Raw genomic sequence first — 16,336 nt, 5'->3', positions numbered from 1 at the left:
ACAGCCTAAAGGGAGGTCAGAGACTTAGCAGTGTGGTGCCTTAACAACAACTTCTCCCTCAATGCCAGTAACACTGATTGTGGACTACAGAAGAAAGACGGGAGAGCACGCCCACATTGACAGGGCTGTGGTGGAGTGGGCCGAGAGCTTCAAGTTCCTTGCCGTCCACATCACTAAGGACTTAAAACTTCTTTGGGATAGGGGGCAGTATTTTCACGGCCGGATAAAAAACGTATCCATAAAAAACATGGTCCACACACACCTGCACAGTCGTGAATAGGGCACAACAGTGCCTCTTCCCCCTTAGGAGGCTAAAAACATTTGTCATTGGCCATCGGATCCTCAAAGTTCTACAGCTGCACCATCGAGAGCATCTTGACTGGCTGCACCATCGCTTGGTATGGCAAATGCGCTGCCCTCAACGTGCACTGCCCTCGAAGCGCTACAGAGGGTGGTACGGACAGCCCAGTACATCATTGGGGCCGAGCTCCCTTCCTCCTTCTATATTAAGCGGTGTCAGAGGAAGGCCCACAAAATTGCCAAAGACTCCAGTCACCCAAGCCATAGACTGTTCACTCTGCTACCATCTGGCAAACGGTACCGGAGCATCAGCTCTCGGACCAACAGGCTTCGAGACAGCTTCTACCCACTAGCCATAAGACCGCTAAATAGCCATATGAGTGCTAAATAGTTAATTCAATGGTTACCTGGACTATATGCACTGTCCCTATCTTGCACTGACTCTATGCACACTCACAAGACTATATATACACACCAGATACACACTCACACTCACACTACACTGACACTCACACAAAACCCACACACATTCACATACACTACATGCGCACACACACATAAAACACACATACATACTACATGCGCACACACACATAAAACACACACACATACCAACACAACACAACCACACACACTTTAACACTCATCATTTGCTGCTGCTACTCTGTTCTTTATTTTACTCTTATTATTGTCTATCCTGATGCCTACTAACTTTACCCTGCCTTCATGTACATATCTACCTCAAATACCTTGTACCCATGCACATTGATCTGGTACTGGTACTCCCTGTATATAGCTACATTCTTGTGTATTTCATTCTTCTCGTGTCATATTTTTTTACTCAGTAGGAGGGGCTCATAAGCAAGTATTTCATGGTAAAGTCTACACCCATTGTATACGGCTCATGTGACAAATTTGATTTGATTTGTGTTGAAAAGAGTCATATAGGCATATTTTCTTCACAATAGACAAACATAGGGTCATTCTGTTCAGAACAACCCAGGGTATGATGCCATGTCATCTTGTAACTGTACGAACATATCAAACATAGTGATCATAAACGTTTACGCTGTATATGTTTTATAATATGTAAATGAGAAGTGCAGATTTGGACTCTATGTCTGGGTTACTTGTATGACATCAAAGCGGTATTTATTATAATCCTCAATGTCTCATCTTTCTACATATACTGAACAAAAATATAAATGCAACATACAACAATTTCAAAGATTTTACTGAGTTACAGTTCATATAAGGAAATCAGTCAATTGAAATAAATTCATTAGGCCCTAATCTATGGATTTCACATGACTGGGCAGGCATGCAGCCATGGGTGGGCCCAGCATGCCAATTTTACTCTCCCTCAAAACTTGAGACATCTGTATGGTGTTGTTTGACTAAACGGCATATTTTAAATTGGCCTTTTATTGTCCCCAGCACAAGGTGCACCTGTGTAATGATAATCCTGTTTAATCAGCTTCTTGATATTCCACACCTGTCAGGTGGATGGATTATCTTGGCAAAGGAGAAATGCTAATAGGGATGTACACATTTGTGCAGAAAACTTAAGAGAAATAAGCTTTTGGTGGATATGGAACACTTCTGGAATTTTTTATTTCCGCTCAAGAAATATGGGACCAACACTTTACATATTGCGTTAAAATGTTTGTTCAGTGTACATTGTGTTTTCTTAATTTACAGCATACACAGGTATCTGTAATCATGGCCAGTTGTGGCCTGATATCATTGGTTAATTCTCATATTAAAATAGCATACAAAAACATAAATGGATAGCATATTATCATAGATTAAATTTGGCTACATAAGCCTACATGATTACAAACAGCTGTGTGTGTCTTTTGACACTATATAAATGAGTCATCTCACAGTGTTTGTCATTATACCCTGATGAAGACAGCTTGTCTGTCGGAAAGTTGGACATAACTATTTTTGCATCTGAGCTCCTAGAGTGTGCGGCTCTTGTCACGCCCTGACCATAGAGAGCCCTTGGTTCTCTGTGGTGTTTGGGTCAGAGTGTGACTAGGGGAGTGTTCTAGTCATTATTTTTCTATGTTGATGGTTTGTATGGTTCCCAATTAGTGGCAGCTGGTAATCGTTGCCTCTAATAGGGGATCATATTTAGGAAGCCTTTTCTCCCACCTGCATTTGTAGGATATTGTTTTGTGTATTTCCTTTGTGCACCAGTTAAGTCACGTTTCGTTGTTTGGTTATTGTTTTGTGGAAGTTTCACTGTATATTAAAGATGTGGAACTCAACTCATGCTGCGCCTTGGTCCGTCTTTTAAAACGAATGTCACAGCTCTCCTTTATTTTTTTAAGAAAAACCTAGCATTTAACACCAGTGAGAATGCTGAGCTGAGGGAAAGAACATGAAAGTGGTTGTAGCGATTTTAGTAGTCTGTTCCGCATAGCTCTTTGATAGATCTCACTCACATTTATTATGATAGTAGTATCATACTGGCAATGCTGCAGCGTCCCTGTAATGTTAATGCATGTACTACCTACTGTATGGCTTGGTCAGAGTGTTAGTATCTGATTTACAGTACCAGTCAAAAGTTTGGACACACCGTGAAGCATGGGGGAGGTGTGATGGAGTGGGGGTGCTTTGCTTGTGACACTGTCAGTGATTTTTTTTTAAATTCAAGTCACACTTAAAAAGCATGGCTACAACAGCATTCTGCAGTGATACGCCATCCCTTCTGGTTTGCGCTTAGTGGGACTATCATTTGTTTTTCAACAGGACAATGACCCAACCAAGCTCTAGGCTGTGTAAGGGCTATTTAATGTTAATGCATGTACTACCTACTGTATGGCTTGGTCAGAGTGTTAGTATCTGATTTACAGTACCAGTCAAAAGTTTGGACACACCGTGAAGCATGGGGGAGGTGTGATGGAGTGGGGGTGCTTTGCTTGTGACACTGTCAGTGATTTTTTTTAAAATTCAAGTCACACTTAAAAAGCATGGCTACAACAGCATTCTGCAGTGATACGCCATCCCTTCTGGTTTGCGCTTAGTGGGACTATCATTTGTTTTTCAACAGGACAATGACCCAACCAAGCTCTAGGCTGTGTAAGGGCTATTTGACCAAGAAGGAGAGTAATGGAGTGCTGCATCAGATGACCTGGCCTCTACAATCACCCAACCTCAACCCAATAGAGATGGTTTTGGATGAGTTGGACCACAGAGTGAAGGAAAAGCAGCCAACAAGTGCTCAGCATATGTGGGAACTCATTTCACACTGTTGGAAAAACATTCCTCATGAAGTTGTTTGAGAAAATGCCAAGAGTGTGCAAAGCTTTCATCAAGGCAAAGGGTGGCTACTTTGAAGAATTTCAAATATAGAACATGTTGATTTGTTTAACACATTTTTGGTTACTACATAATTCCATATGTGATATTTTATAGTTTTGATGTCTTCACGATTATTCTACAATGTAGAAAATAGTAACAATCAAGAAAAACCCTGGAATGAGTGGGTGTGTCCAAAATGTTGACTGGTACTGTATATGTGTACAATAAATGTGTACAATATGTGTACAATATGTATACAATGCATACAATTAGATTACAGTTCCTTGAATATAAAATTCAGTAGAACCAGAATCCTAACTATAAGGGCAAAGCATAGTAAAAATGGTAAAACTGTATACTGGGTGCTCAACTTCCTTTTATGGCATTATCTAGGTGTCATGTCGTCTCTTAGATCCTGACACAAATTCAACCAGCACCACATTTCAAATGAGTGAGAGGTGATACTATTTCTGCTTTGAATCTTCTGTTTTCCATTTTTTCTGTGCCAAAGCATCACTACTGCAGTTTTGTCAACAAGGAGGCATAAGCGAAGACTGTTTTTGTTTTGTTATTTTGTAGATTTGAAGGAGTTTCTGATGTTGAAAGTAAGTTGCATACTGAAGCTGCAGATACAGTGTGTGTGTGTGTGTGTGTGTGTGTGTGTGTGTGTGTGTGTGTGTGTGTGTGTGTGTGTGTGTGTGTGTGTGTGTGTGTGTGTGTGTGTGTGTGTGTGTGTGTGTGTGTGTGTGTGTGTGTGTGTGGTGTGTACTGTTGACAAATGGTCTTTATCGATCCCTACTGTCTTCAGGGTTTGAACCTGGTGGTACATAATGAATAATTGATTGATTGAATCATATTGTATTAATTCCCACAAAGAAATGAGTTTGTCACTAAGGAAAGACATTAAATATGTAAGAAGATACTACAAAGACGTACATTATATTATCTACATGGAGTGGGTTTAAAATGGGTCAATGTAAGAAGATTCATGCACTCAGGCGCTCTCCTTGGTTGTAAGGCTGGACAGTTTAAGCATCTCCTCTTGCTCCTCCTTCTCTTCCTCTTCCCTCTTCTCCCGTGCCTTTCCCTCCACGTGGTACCCCACCATCAGCTGGTACACCATCATCCCCACCACCGCACCAATGAAGGGGGCAAAGATGGGCACAAAGAACCAGTAGGAATAAGCTCTGTGGGAGACCAAGACAGAGACAAGGTTGTATGTCTATGCAGAGTAAATAGTGAGAGCAGAGTATCTTTAATAACTTATGGTAAGATATAACTTCTCATAAGACATGCTTTATTTAAGTCCTTGTTAGAAAGAAAGAAAACACAGAAAGCAAAAAACAGGAGAAAAACCCGAAGGAGACTCACGTGAAGACCTCGCTACCCCAGCCAGCCAGGGCAGTAAATATGCATGGGCCCAGGTCTCTGGCAGGGTTGACAGCATAGCCCGAGTTGAAGGCACGGCTACCCTGATCATGTGTATCCTGGCCATCGTGGACCCCTACAACAACCCTATTCCCCGGGGTTTGGAGGCGTGCTGCATTGCAATACCATGCTGGCATTGCAAACACCATGCTCTACCAACTGACCCACAGGGAAGACCTAACAGGATATACAGGATATTAGTCCATATAACTTATTGTGATTCAAAGGCTTTCCTAATATGGATGCACTAATATACTATAATATTGTGAATGTACCTGGTCAAAGAATCCATTAACCAGAGTGAGATGTTTGGAGGGATAGGTAGCAAAGATCCCAGTAGTGCCATTCTCCCCCACAACGATCAGTGTTCCTTTGCTGTAGTCCCACAATGCATCTGGAGAAACCACGGCAACATATAAGATACCACATCGTGTGTGGTACAGTACCATCTACAGTAGCTGTATAACCTTGAAACTCCCTTAGGGAGAAAATAACAGTTATTTAAGTCTAAACTTTGAAAGTCTTGAATGTTTTCGGTGGAACATGGCCACCAAAATACATGCCAAATATGATTCAAGATCCCAGGAAGGCCCCCAGAGTCTGGAATAAGAAAAGCACAGGGAACTTCCTCGAAGGTTCTCTCCCCAATAGACAGAGGGTGAAGGTTACAGCTGGGTTCAGGTGGCCTCCTGTGACAAAGAACAATTTGGCAAATGGTGAATGGCCATTTCTCAGTTTCATTTACTCTGAGTAAAAAACACCCAAGACCATCTCTCTTTAAACCAAGTCTCCTCCTGCTTTTCTCTAAATGAGAGAAAACAAACCGAGCATATCAAGCCCATAGATGATTCTCTTAAAACGTTTTCTCAGAGGGGAAAAAAGGACCCGAGACTAACTGCCATAATAGTAGACTCAGTAAATACCTGTTAGGATGGCAGGTCTCTGTGACACACAGTAAATTGGAGCGATGAGAAGGCCCCGAAAATGATCCCATGAAGCTACAGTAGATTTGCCCTTTAAAACCTTGAAGTAGAAAACCTAATGAACTGTTCAGACTGCGCATTCACGTAGGTGTCGGTCTTCCTCCTCTCACCTTGCGTTTGCAGCTTAAATTGCGGCATGGTAGGAGGTCCCTAATTATACAAGTCTTATTTTCACAGCTGCCATCTGTATTAGAGGGCGACAGCCTCATTATAAAGGCATTGAAGACGTGGGCACAAGTGAACTGCGGAACTCTCTGTGCTGCCTGCCTTTTGATTTTCTTTTATAGTGAATAAAAAAATAACGCAATTTGCAATTTCACACTTTCCTTTCATTCATGGACCCAATAACTTAGAAATTTGAGGGGCACGCGAGTGTCATTCTTTGTTTCTCTGTATGCCTCTCGGATTTCTACTGTTTGCAGTTCTCTCTCTCTCTCTGTCTCTGTCTCTAAATATTGCAGTTGAAATTACTGTCAGTTTACCTTAGGTAGAATGTGTCTGTCACAATAGTTAATTGATCACTCCCAATAGACTTGCTACTATCAGACAGTAATGTCTGGACTAATGAAAACTCTTCTTGTCCTGACCTTTGATTTCAGAGGAAGTAAGAGTGATAATGTGCCCCCCTCACCTATGCCCAATGTGGCAGCGAAGCCAAAGGCAAAGTTGACGATGAGGACCATTCCATGGGAGCCACCACTCAGCACCAGCTGGGCTACTGCACCACAGCCAAACATCTACAGAGAGAGGAGAGAGACATATGAGATGAGAGAGACCCTGCATGGGTTACCAACGCCACTTGAACTTTGTAGTGTGTTGTTGTGTTACGTTATGTTGATGTTTACACTGCCCCCCCCCCATAAATGAATACACTATATATAAGGGTCACCTTCATCACCATCTTCATCATCAACAAGTTTACTATGGCATGCGCATCACATTCAGATAGTTACAAACTATCTGTGTAGACATTTTCTGTGTAGATTAGTGAGAATGGAGGATGCATAGAGAATAGACTGTTCCAGTCCAGTCTCTTTCTGCTTTAGTCAGCTTGTTGTCCGGCCAAAATAGTTTTTCAATCAACTTTTGTCTGAGTGCCTTGTGCACTCAGGATCCCAAAAATGCCTGTGGTCGAGCGGTGGTCCAGTGCTTATTTCAAATTAGTTTTAAGATTTTTCCAACTTTAGGTCTGTATAGCGCTCAGATAAAAAGACAGACGGTAGAAAATAGGTCCCCAAAGATGGTAAACACCTCCAACCGATTGACCCGAGTACCACCCGTCTTTCTGTGCCATGGAGGTGGCCATTAAGCTTACTACAGATCTTGCCTGAGGTGTGGCTTCCATTGACCCGAGAAGCCGTGCTTGTGTCGTTTTGAATGTGCTACGGCGCCTATGGGTGGTGTGTGTATGTGTTGATATGGGTTTGCTGCGGAGCCCAGCCCCGGGCCCGTGGTGGTGTGCAGTGGTGGTCGCTGGTTGACTGATTATCTGTCGCAGGCAGGTCATACAGTTAAGGTCGGAAGTTTACATACACCTTAGCCAAATACCTTTAAACTCAGTTTTTCACAATTCCTGACATTTAATCCTAGTAAAAATCCCCTGTCTTAGGTCAGGTAAGATTACCACTTTATTTTAAGAATGTGAAATGTCAGAATAATAGTAGAGAGAATGATTTATTTCAGCTTTTATTTCTTTCATCACATTCCCAGTGGGTCAGAAGTTTACATACACTCAATTAGTATTTGGTAGCATTGCCTTTAAATTGTTTAATTTGGGTCAAACATTTTGGGTAGCCTTCCACAACCATCCCACAATAAATTGGGTGAATTTGGGCCCATTCCTCCTGGCAGAGCTGATGTAACTGAGTCAGGTTTGTAGGCCTCCTTGCTCGCACACGCTTTTTCAGTTCTGCCAACAATTTTTTTTATAGGATTGAGGTGAGGGCTTTGTGATGGCCACTCCAATACCTTGACTTTGTTGTCCTTAAGCCATTTTGCCACAACTTTGGAAGTATGCTTGGGGTCGTTGTCCATTTGGAAGACCCATTCACAACCAAGCTTTAACGTCCTGACTGATGTCTTGAGATGTTGCTTCAACATATCCACATAGTTTTCCTACCTCATGATGCCATCTATTTTGTGAAGTGCACCAGTCCCTCCTGCAGCAAAGCACACCCACAACATGATGCTGCCACCCCCGTGCTTCACGGTTGGGCTGGTGTTCTTCAGCTTGCAAGCATCCACCTTTTTCCTCTAAACATAACAATGGTCATTATGACCAAACAGTTCTATTTTTGTTTCATCAGACCAGAGGACAAAAAGTACGATCTTTGTCCCCATGTGCAGTTGCAAACCGTAGTCTGGCTTTTTTATGGCGGTTTTGGAGCAGTGGCTTCTTCCTTGCTTAGCGGCCTTTCAGGTATGTCGATATAGGACTCGTTTTACTGTGGATATAGATACTTTTGTAGCTGTTTCCTCCAGCATCTTCACAAGGTCCTTTGCTGTTGTTGTGGGATTTATTTGCACTTTTCACACCAAAGTACATTCATCTCTAGGATGGTCTCCTTCCTGAGCGGTATGACGGCTGCGTGGTCCCATGGTGTTTATACTAGCGTATTATTGTATGTACAGATGAACATGGTACCTTCAGGCGTTTGGAAATTGCTCCCAAGGATGAACCAGACTTGTGGAGCTCTACAACAAAAATTTTAGGTCTTGGCTGATTTCTTTTGATTTTCCCATGATGTCAAGCAAAGAGATACTTTGAAGGTAGGCCTTGAAATACATCCACAGGTACAACTCCAATTGACTCAAATCATGTCAATTAGCCTTTCAGAAGCTTCTAAAGCCATGACATCATTTTCTGGAATTTTCCAAGCTGTTTAAAGGCACAGTCAACTAAGTGTATGTAAACGTCTGACCCACTGGAATTGTGATACAGTGAATTATAAGTGAAATAATCTGTCTATAAACAATTGTTGGAAAAATTACTTGTGTCATGCACAAAGTAGATGTCCTAACCGACTTGCCAAAACTATTATTTGTTGAGAAGAAGTTTGTGGAGTGGTTGAAAAATGTGTTTTAATGACTCCAACCTAAGTCTATGTAAACTTCCGACTTCAACTGTAAATTCAACCAAGCAGCATGGTGGATCATACAGAAACATACATTTGTGCCGAGTTTCCATAGGAAGATATAAAGCTTTCTATATGCATTTGATCAAGAGTGTGTTGTGGTAGGTGGGTTATGGTGGCTATTGAAGATCCTAGCTAGATATCTACCTGTGGAGCTTTCTTTAGAGCAGAGAAGACCTGCCTTCAGGCATCCACGGCCAGGGGAGTTCTGTTTGCCAGGGGGGCATAACGCTTCACTCAGTAGTGTGGCCAAACAGCGGATCAGACATTACCTCTCACACTGCAGGCTAGGAAAATACCAGATGGCATGACCACCCCCTCTGTATCTTTTCTCCAGCTACTGTTGTTGTGCTGTGTGGTGGTTACCATTGGAAACGGTTGATACCAGGTAGCTGTTTGTGTATGAATCTCACGTGCTTTATTTGGATTGAGCTGAATACCAATGAGGCTGCTAGTGCCTTTCAGTTACCTACGTGAACGAGTTGGTTCCATGACAATTATCTTTCACCTTGGAGGGCAGTATACGATTCTATTCTATTCCGTAGGTTTGTCTCATATAGGCTAGGTTTTGAGTTCTCCCTACAGCGGAATGCATGTGAATATGTTTGTGCATTAATTATAGATCCATTTCTATATTTTACAGACATACAGTGAATCCATGTAAATATGGAATGTAATATCAAAAAGGAAGTATTAATAATTATCTGATTACTTCACTTTCTCTCAGAATTAATTACCTGGTTATATGGAAAACAAAGTTATTTAAATGTATTCATTTAAAGTAAAGGATGTTCATTTTCAGTGTATGTTTTTCATGTCAAAGACTAAGTCATCAGAGGATTTAAAAGACTTAATAAACAATCAATTGGGTTAATAACCTGCTTCATCTAGATTTTGGAGGACATTCTTTTCACACCCACAAGCTGTCAATCAGCTCCTACTTGTTGGATAGCTAATGATAGTATGGCACTGTGTTTCCTATTGACAGTCACCCACTCATAACACTGAGGTCGATGTCCGGTGACATCATCCTATTATATTAAATAAAAACCTGTGTGTTTAAACTAGAGACTTGCGTCTCAATCCACTGAATCTGCTGACCTAGCCCTCCGCTTCCCGAGATGGGTGTTTGTCAGACATGAGAGGATGCCGAAAAGTTCCTTTTCACAAAAACGTCTGTAAAGTCTTAACGTTTTGAGCTAGAAGCTATCTGGACGATCCAAAGCTGAGATTCTCACGAACACAGACATGTTAGCTCTTTTGCTCTAAGACGCCCACAAGATTAATAAGACTTGTCTGAAGGTAACCTGGTACTGGGCGGTAAAAATGAATAGAAGTGAATAGAGGGTAGAATGTACCAAAACTAATGGGGTTAAATACAGGTCTCAGATATAGGAAAAACACTTCAGAACATACTTCCTTCCCTATGACCATCTTAAAACAATTCCATATGTTAGCTTAGTAGATATTGCCCTCTAAAGGCTTAGACTCAAGAAAAGGGTTTTATTTACATAGGTAATACTACTCTAGTGATGTAGAACAGTCCCCACTCACTAGAGTATCAGGGTTCCCAAGCACTCTGCCAGAGCCTGGCGTAGCAATATGTGGCGGATCTGAAAGGTCCTCACTAGCTTGTCCATAAGTGCCTTCTGTCTTCCCATGAAGCAGCTGTGACAGGGTCGTCCAGTGAGAACAGGGTCGGTGGCAGAGGCGCAGGGCTGACTAGGAATGTGTGAAGGAGGGCCGTGTGTCGACTCCATAAGATCTCAGAAAAGGATCCCTCCCTTGTTAAAAAACAAAACAAAACACAGCTTTCTTGGATTCTGAACCCCTCCCAGCACATTTCCACCCATATATTTTTTCCCCTTCATTATTATTGTTTTCAAGTCAGCTTTTTCCTCCTCTGCTTTCTTGAAAATGTCCTCCCTTGTTGTCAGATAGATTACTACAACTACTCCACTTGGTGTTTTGTAACCTGGTCAAACAGGCAGCCCATTTCTGATATTTTTTTCAGTAATTGATCTTTTCACCAGTCAGATCAGCTGCAAAAGATCTGATGTGAAAAGATTTGATGTGATTAATCAAAATACCAATTAGTGGAAAACATATCAGAATTGTGCTGCCTGTGTAAATGTAGCCATAGAGTCGCCTGCCTGTATGCAAGAAAACTACAGCCTCTACAAAAAGGTCTGAACGTTCACGGCACAGCAGGCAGTTTCAACAGAGTAACTGGTTCAAGCTCTACTCCATGTGTTCGCCCTAAATCACTGAAGTAGTTTTAAGCAGGGTACTTATCTTGTATAATTACCATACACAATACCATTACTGATGTGGAAATTAAATCACTTAAATGACTTTAAAATTGTAAAAATAAAATATACATACATACAGTACCAGTCAAAAGTTTGGACACCTACACATTCAAGGGTTTTTCTTTATTTTGACTATTTTCTACATTGTAGAATAATAGTGAAGACATCACAACTATGAAATAACACATATGGAATCATGTAGTAACCAAACACGTGTTAAACAAATCAAAATATATTTTATAGTTGAGATTCCTACCCTTTGCCTTGATGACAGCTTTGCACACTCTTGGCATTCTCTCAACCAGCTATACATGTAATGCTTTTCTAACAGTGTGATAGGAGTTCCCACATATGCAAAGCACGTGTTGGCTGCTTTTCCTTCACTCTGCGGTCCAACTCATCCCAAACCATCTCTATTGGGTTGAGGTTGAGTGATTGTGGAGGCCAGGTCATCTGATGCAGCACTCCATCACTCTCCTACTTGGTCAAATAGCCCTTAAACAGCCTGGAGGTGTGTTGGGTCATTGCCCTGTTGAAAAACCTTCAATGAGTCATCAAATGAGAAAAAGGACAACATAGGAATAAGGTGGGCTCCGACACCCGCCGCCTGTGGCAGGGGCTACAGTCCATTACGGATTATGATGCCTCTCTACGAGACTAACTCAATGCATTTTATGCACGCTTTGACAACAACAACAACATCGTGCCGGGTGAGAGGGCCGTAATCGACCCAGAGAATTTGTTTATCTCGCTCACCGAGGCCGAGATGAGAAAGGTCTTTAATCAGGTCAACACCCGCAAGGCCGTATGGCCCATATTCTAGGGCGCGTTCTCAGAGCACGCACAGAACAGCTGGCAGGCATATTCACAGTAACTTTCAACCTCTCCTTGTCCCAGTCTACAATCCCCACGTTTTAAGATGACCACTATCCTTCCTGTCCCCAAGAACTCTAAGGCTTCATGCCACAATGACTAACGCACTGTAGCACTCACTTCTGTAATCATGAATTAAGTACTTTGAGAGGCTGGTTATGGCATACATTAGCTCCACCATCCCAGACACCCTAGACCTATTCCAAATTGCATACCGCCCCAAAAGATCCATAGATGACCTAATCTCAATTGCTCTCCACACTGCCCTCACCCACCTAGATAAGAGGAATACCTACACTACATGGACAAAAGTATTTGGATTTGGCTATTTCAGCCACACACGTTGCTGACAGGTGTATAAAAATCGAGCACACAGCCATGCAATCTCCAAAGACAAAGATTGGAAGTAGAATGGCCCGTTCTGAAGAGCACCGTCATAGGATGTCACCTTTCCAACAAGTCAGTTGGTCAAATTTCTGCCCTGCTAGAGCTGCCCCGGTCAACTGTATGTGCTGTTACTGTGAAGTGGAAATGGCTCAGCCGCGAAGTGATAGGCCACACAAGCTCACAGAACGGGACCGCCGAATGCTGAAGCGCATAATAATCGCCATGTCCTCGGTTACAACACTCACTACTGAGTTCCAAACTGCCTTGGAAGCAAGGTCAGCACAAGCACTGTTCATTTGGAGCTTCATGAAATTTGTTTCCATGGCTGAGAAGCCACACACAAGCCTAAGATCACCATGCGCAATGTCAGGCGTCGGCTGGAGTGGTGTAAAGCTCGTCGCCATTGGACTCTGGAGAAGTGGAAACGTGTTCTCTGGAGTGATAAATTACGCTTCACCATCTGGCAGTCCGACGGACAAATCTGGGTTTGGCGGATGCCAGGAAAACGCTACCTGCCCCAATGCAAAGTGCCAACTGGAAAGTTTGGTGTAGGAGGAATAATGGTCTGGGACTGTTTTTCATGGGTCGGACTAGGCCATTTAGTTCCCGTGAAGGGAAATCGTAATGCATTCAATGACATTCTAAACGATTCTGTGTTTCTAACTTTGTGGTAACAGTTTGGGGAAGACCCTTTCCTGTTTCAGCATGACAATACCCCCGTGCACAAAGCGAAGGCCATACAGAAATGGTTTGTCGAGATTGGTTTGGAAGAACTTGACTGGTCTGCACAGATCCCTGACCTCAACTCCATCGAACATCTTTGAGATGAAGTGTAACGCTGACTGCGAGCCAGGCCTAATTGCCCAACATCAATGCCCGACCTCACTACTCCTCGTGGCTGAATGGAAGCATGTCCCGCAGCAATGCTACAACATCTAGTGGAAAGCCTTCCGAGAAGAGTGGAGGCTGTTATTGCAGCAATGGGGGTACCAACTCCATATTAATGACCATGATGTTGGAATGAGATGGTTGACAAGCACATACTTTTGACCATGGGGTAGTTGAGAATGCTGGTCATTGACTACAGCTCAGCATTCAACAACATTGTCCCCTCCAAGCTCGTCACAAAGCTTAAGACTCTGGGTTTGAACACTTCCATCTGCAACTGGATCCTGGACTTCCTGATGGGCCGACCCCAAGTGGTGAGGGTAAGTAGCATAACCTCCGCCAAGCTGACCCTTAACACTAGGGCCCCACAGGGGTGAGTGCTTCGTCCCCTCCTGTAGTTCACCCATGACTGTGTGGCCACGCATCATCAAGTTTGCTGATTACACAACGGTGGTAGGCCTGATCACCGGCGATGAGAGTCCAAGCCGGGGTATCTTGAAGTATCAAAAAAAATGGCTCAGTATATATATATGGTATAAAGGATTTAGAGACAGGCTCAGGAATACACAATAGGGGTTTTTAATACACCCATAACAAACACGTATATCAAACACACAAATACACCCAAACAAAAGAGCTAGGGTAAACCTCGTTGAATAACACGATACCCGTAATACACAATATATAAAGCAGGCAGCATAACAGCTACACCAAAGCATAGGTACTCACACGACCAACGGACATGGGAACAATAATCGTCAGGACAACGGTGAACAAAGGGCACACTTATACAATTACTAACCAATGGGAATAGGGACCAAGTGTTCGTAATGACAGTTCCGGACAGATCAGTGACAGTACCCCCCCATCACAGGAACGCAGTGCGGGTCGATCAGGACCTGATGCAGCTGCCGAAGTTGCATCGTCTTCGGATGGACCAGTTGCAGTGGCGTCGGATGGGCCGGTTGTGGCGACGTCGGACGGCCCAGTTGCAGCTGCCGAAGTAGCGGTGGTGCCGGACGGACCAGTCGCAGCATCATCGGATGGGCCATTCCTGCTGTCTCCCTTTGTAGTCGGTTATTCTGTCATGCTGGTATAAAGGATTTGGAGACAGGCGCAAGAATAATCAATAAGGGTTTTTAATACACCCAAAACAAACACGTATGCAAAACACTGGGCTGTACCCAAACAAAAGAGCTACACAAAAACAAAACAAGATCCCACAAAACACAGTGGGGAAATGGCTGCCTAAATATGATCCCCAATCAGAGACAACGATAAACGGCTGCCTCTGATTGGGAACCATACCAGGCCAACATAGAAATAAAACAACCTAGATTACCCACCCTAGTCACACCCCGACCTAACCAACATAGAGAATAAAAGGCTCTCTATGGTCAGGGCGTGACATAAACATTATTACTGGGATTACATCACTAAGCACAGAAGTACAGCTCATTAAAAAACTATTACCACTGCTAACCCTAACACTAACTTTAACCCTAAACCTTTTTTCCTCAGATTTAAAGTTATCACCATCGACCTTAGCTGGGAAACTGACACTATATGATGGTGCAATGACCAATTAGGCTTGTTATAGCTTCCTGTTGATACTAGCGTTACCTAGCATGCTCAGGGCTTGTTTATCACCCACATGGTGATTAGCTGTTGGCTATCAAGCGTGGTATCACTTAATTAAACATAACCGAGCCAACTCTATGTTTCACTGTAGGTATGGTGTCCTTTTCTTTGAAAGCGTCATATTTTCGTCTGTGAACATAGAACTGATGTGACTTGCCAAAAAGCTCCAGTTTTGACTAATCTGTCCAAATGACATTCTCCCAGAAGGATTGTGGCTTGTCAATATGCATTTTACAAATTCCTGTTTGGCTTTTTTATGTTTTTCTTTCAAAAGTGGAGTCCTCTTGGGTCTTCTTCCATGGAGCCCACTTTGCACAAAAAGTGATGGATGGTGTGACGTACCTTCACCTTGGAGTTCAGCTTGTGTCTCTTTGGCAGTTATCCTTGGTTCTTTTTCTACCATTTGCACTATCCTTCTGTTCAATCTGCGGTCGATTTTCCTGTTGCGGCCGCACCCAGGGAAGTTGGCTACAGTTCCATGGACCTTAACCTGTTGGGTCTAGGGGGCAGCATTTGCACGTCTGGATAAAAAAAATGTACCCGATTTAATCTGGTTACTAATCCTACCCAGTAACTAGAATATGCATATACTTATTATATATGGATAGAAAACACTCTAAAGTTTCCAAAACTGTTTGAATGGTGTCTGTGAGTATAACAGAACTCATTTGGCAGGCAAAACCCTGAGACATTTTCTGACAGGAAGTGGATACCTGATGTGTTGTATTGACTTTAAACCTCTCCCATTGAAAAACACAGGGGTTTAGGAATATTTTGGCACTTCCTATTGCTTCCACTAGATGTCACCAGCCTTTACAAAGTGTTTTGAGTCTTCTGGAGGGAGATCTGACCGAACAAGAGCCATGGAACGGTGATGTCCCATTAGACACCTGGCGCGCTACTTCATGTTGGGTACCCTCGTTCCAATACGTTATAAAAGGCTATGCATTCGTCCACCTTGAATATTATTCATGTTCTGGTTAAAAAGGCCCTAATGATTTATGCTATACAACGTTTGACATGTTTGAACGAACGGAAATATATTTTTTCCCCTCGTTCATGACGAGAAGTCCGGCTG

The 16,336-nt window shown here is 42.8% G+C and overlaps 1 pseudogene; it reads right to left on the bottom strand.

The window, feature by feature from the left end:
* Window positions 1–4,577: 4,577 nt before the first annotated feature.
* On the bottom strand, window positions 4,578–11,143 carry LOC106563146 (aquaporin-3-like; annotated as a pseudogene).
* Between the last annotated feature and the right edge of the window lie 5,193 nt (window positions 11,144–16,336).

The sequence above is a fragment of the Salmo salar genome, chromosome ssa11 (genome assembly GCF_905237065.1).
Source record: "Salmo salar chromosome ssa11, Ssal_v3.1, whole genome shotgun sequence".
Lineage (NCBI taxonomy): Eukaryota > Metazoa > Chordata > Actinopteri > Salmoniformes > Salmonidae > Salmo > Salmo salar.
This window is presented reverse-complemented; position numbering and strand designations above follow the sequence as displayed.